The sequence below is a fragment of the Mixophyes fleayi genome, chromosome 6, assembly GCF_038048845.1.
Source record: "Mixophyes fleayi isolate aMixFle1 chromosome 6, aMixFle1.hap1, whole genome shotgun sequence".
Classification (NCBI taxonomy): domain Eukaryota; kingdom Metazoa; phylum Chordata; class Amphibia; order Anura; family Limnodynastidae; genus Mixophyes; species Mixophyes fleayi.
In genome coordinates this window covers 145310946-145315734 of record NC_134407.1, presented here as the reverse complement: position 1 = coordinate 145315734, position 4789 = coordinate 145310946, and positions in this window count along the sequence as shown.

Sequence of the window (4789 nt, the reverse complement as noted above, 5' to 3'; positions counted from 1 at the left end):
GCGTGACTTGACGTGATCTGACGTGATTCTACCCTCTTTATCGTACGTAACGGAGTCTTAGTGGACGGACGCCATTTTCTTGGTTGGATACAGCAGACCAACCTGTAATATTACTGTGTTGCACATTACATTTTTGAGCTGACGAACCAATTTATAAGACACTGTAGGCTAGTTTTGCTGCACCTGGAACAGTGATCAGATATTCATTCATTTCTTGTTCTCCTCCATAATGTTATGTCAATACACTCATCAGTGATGTCGGTGACACCAGTTTTAAATACTGACTGAACTTACATGTGTCTAATTTACAGTTGTTCCTCCTAGGCTATGGTTTAGGCATTAGCATGTGTAACAAGCTAAGTTTTTACAGTACTGTCAATGCCATAACATACCATCACAAATTATATAGGCTCTGATTGAAGCTAATTTAGTTTTATTTAGCTGCAGAATGTTTATCATTTACATGTGCCAGTAATTAAGAGAATGACTTCGCATCCCTGCTTCACTTCCAACAGATCATTTATGAGTATTTCCCTTAGGCTGGTAAACATAGATGTTTTGAAATGCATTAAAAATTATGCACTAATGAATTATCACACTTTTATACACAGCCATTAAACCTGATAAAATATCTGCATGCAAACTGATTTTTTTTTCTTTTTAACAACCGATTTTACCCCTTATCAACCAGACCAAATTTAATTTAAACAATTTAAATGGAAATATTCTTTTATTTTTTTTTAATACTTAGCCTGTCCAAATTAGTTTTATATTTGTTCAGTGACAATCAGGGCTTTTGGTAGTAAATTGGAACAAACGTAATTATTACCAAAGGAGGCATAAATGGGGACTATTTCCTCTAATGTAATTGGTGCAGCACTTTAAATTTACCACAGAATTTAATTATGAAAAAAAGTACGTACTTTAGTTTTAAACAGGAGAAAAAAATGTGTTTTTTTGTGACAAGTGTGTAGTACAAGACCCCACAAAAAAAGGCTAAGCTCGTCTGGAACTTCTCATCATGAAGAATGCTGTGCTGGTGGCACTTCTATATTTCTTAAATAAAGACATCTGAGTATAATGTATTGTATTTTATAATTTTAAAATGAACCTTGAATTGTTACATGTTCTTTAAAAGATCCATATTAACCCTGGGTTGACTAATTCCCTTAAGAACTCGCACTGGCTCTCTTCAGCAAACACTGACACCTAAAACCCAGAAGATATGGATCACTAATTTGGGGCACCAGATGATATTGGCTGCCCTCTGCTATTCTGAACACACTGCCATGGGAACTGGAGTGGTGTCTGAAAAGCCAAAAGAAACTTATCAGGCTAAAGTGGATGAGAATTATAGTTCCCACTTGGCTCTCCAGGAGCAACAAGCCTCAAGAAAGAACGGAAGCTTTGAAGGACTTCAACCAGACTGAAATCTTGAAATCAGACTTTCACTTGCATTGGTCTGCTGTCAGCTCACCAAAAGGGGGTAGACGCCTGGGTTAGATTGCTGACTTGCCATGTGTAAATATAACAGTCTGGACTGCCCAATAAAGATACACAGGTGGTTGACTTGTAATGTACATATATTTTCTGTTAGGTTTAGGTTTGTCTGTTGAGGCATAGTATTGCAGTGTCATTTTTAAATTTTCATAAAAGTGCTATAACCCAACACTCACTTTTGTTCACAATATTTGCCTGTGTGTGACCACCACAGCAAAATAGAGGGAGATGGATCTGGAAAGGAAGATTATGGGGTTATAGGACCAAGTAGGCTGACCAATGAACAAGAGTCCCCAAAAAATGTCACATGCAGCACATATTGGCAGCTTACCTCCTGGAGCACCAGACACCGTTGGATTCAAATGCATCAGAAAGTGAGCTTGCTGCTCCAAAGTTTGGGTTCTATCCTTCTGGAACCATATTCAGCTTGCAGGTGCTGAGCCCACCTCACAATGGAAGTGAACGGACAACAGAAAGAAAAAAAAAACAACCAAACCCCCCACTATGTGCAATGGTAAAGTTGTGAATAAGGTCCAGACTGATTTTAGAGCAAGATAAGTTAATAAAACTGGACTGGTTAAAGAGTAAGGGATCTATATTACCTTCTGCGAACCTGTGTGTAAAATCTGCATAAACAGTCTGCAAAGCACCATTTAACGTGTATTCCATCTGTAGCTGTAAGTATCATTACTACCTTTTTAGCGGTGTGTAACAGCTCTTTAAAAGTTATATTTGAGCAACAAGCAACACTGTTTCTAAAGATCCTGCTTTACAAGATACCTATTATCTGGTCAAGTCCTGTGACTTACAGGTAACAGCTACCACTCTAATATGACCCTCTGCAATCTTGTGTTGATTATAGCATCCTGAGTGAATTGTTTTGTCTACTACCCTGCAGTCCTCATCCAAAGTAAGTGGTCATGAGTAACCAGCTACAGTCACAAGCAAAGAAGTGTTGTAGCAACTAAAGATGCCAGCCAAAAATAAATGGTTCTAGGTGCTGATGAAAGAGTCTGGTGGTGGCCGTGGCTACTCTTCTACAAGTGGATAAGTGGATACACCATGGTGCTACGCAGCTGACAGTTGGTGACTTTATTACAATAGTCACATATATCACACAAGTTAACCCGTGCATGATACTCATACATTCTAGTCAAATCAAGCTACTTAAGGTCTTAAAAAGGTTCTTGTCATGCATTTGGGCCTAGCCCCGGCCTCCTCAGGGGAAGAGCGCCCTTTTTTAATGTGTGTTCATGAGGTAAAATTACCTCACGAAAATGAGTTTGACCCCTCAACTCGTAAATTTAGCCTTTACTACCCCTCCCACGGGGGGAAGGGGGGATGATGGAAGTTAACTGACTTGACTATTCTAATTTTTTTGTCAAATAATGTCAGTACTGTATACCAAATTTCAGGTCAATTGGATGAGCCCTTTCTGAGAAAATAGTTTTTTCCACACACACACACACACACTAACGCACGCCTCTACACATGTGTGTTCATGAGGTAAAATTACCTCACGAAATTGAGTTTGAGCCCTACCAAATTTCAGCCCTTTTTGAATTTTTTTTCCCACACACACTAAGAATTTAGTAGGTCAGTGTATAACTCTGCCCAGCAGGTGGCGCTGCAACTTGTTTTTTTTTTTTTCACACACAGACAGACAGACAGACGCCACTAAGCATTTATATATTAGATATTAGATAATGCTAAGAATTTAGTAGGTCAGTGTATAACTCCACCCAGCAGGTGGCGCTGCAGCTTGTTTTTTTTTTTTTTTCACACACAGACTAACACACGCCGCTAGGCTTATATATATTAGATCTTTGTCACTAAGTCCCAAGTATTATGGAACTGGATGGTTTAGACCAGGGTTGTCCAACTCGCGGGCCGCATGCGGCCCAGCACGCCTGTGAATGTGGCCCAGAAGGAGTTTTGGTTGTGGCAAGGGGGCAGCACTGTTAATGGAAAAAAAAATCCTGCAAAAAAAAGAAAAGAAAATACTTACCTTGCGGTCACGTCAGCTGGTACTCCGGCTCCCTCCCTTGTCTCTTCCTCTGTGCGGTGCTCGCAGTGAATGTCGGGCATGATGTCATCACGCCCAACATCCATTGCGGAGCGCAGCACAGAGGAGTCACCCGCGCGAGAAGAACAATCAGCAGCACAGAATTGGAGAAAAGAGAAGAGGACAGGAGAACAAGCCGATTAAAAAGTAAGTTAAGGGGGATTTTTTTTATTATTTCAAGGGACGCTGACCAGTGAATAAAAGTCACCTGGTCCTGGAGCATCATGGACCTTATCTCCCTGCTACATACTTCTACTTGTATTACTAATGGGGCATTATATATTATTCTCTTTGGCCCATTATAAGTTGTTATCCCTTAGTTATAACATAGTGGTGTAATTAGCAAAACGGATCACAATTTAGGGTCACAGTGATGTATATGTCAGGTACCGCAGGCCTGGTCAGGGCACCCTGATATACAATGCCTGGCTTAAATGCACTTTATTGATATTGCATCAAAATAATACAAAAAGTGATTATAGTATAATAACTAGAGAGGATTTTTTGAACAGGGCGATTGAAAGGTAAGTATAGGGGGATTTGAAAAAAAAGTGATATATATATATATATATACACATCACTTTTTTTCTCTCTCTATATATATATATATATATATATATATATATGTTAACTATGTTTTCTATGGTTTTTTGGATGATCAGCTATCGTTATTGTTAGTGTATCTTATGTGCGGCCCAAACCAACTCGTCGTCTTCCAATGTGGCCCAGGGAAGCTAAAAGGTTGGACACCCCTGGTTTAGACCATCATGCTCGGGAGTCAGGTGAAAGAAATCCCAATGTCTGGTGGTTAACTGGTAGTGGGGACATATTGGGGTTTCATGGAGTTTGCAATTTTGGAATGTATACCCACTGATGTAATTCTGGGCAACAACCTGGAATTGCAAGTTTGTCAATGTTGTCACCTGCAGCCAAATCCAATGAAGTCGCTATGCCACAGCCTCAGCACCAGTCACCCCTGCCTTCCTGGCACCAGAACTTGAGCATTCCAGTCAGCGCCCAGTAGTGAGTAAAAGCTTCTTAACCATCACATTAACCAGGTAAAATACCAGGAGAGGGAAGAAAACGCTATGGCAGTATGTCAAACCCCCTTCCTATGGAAGTGATTAGAGGAATCAGTTGACCGTCAGACTGGACAAATGGAAAGGTACTGGTGAGACAACGGTCCCAATTTACTAGCAGACCTAAGTGCACCCAACTTGTTGC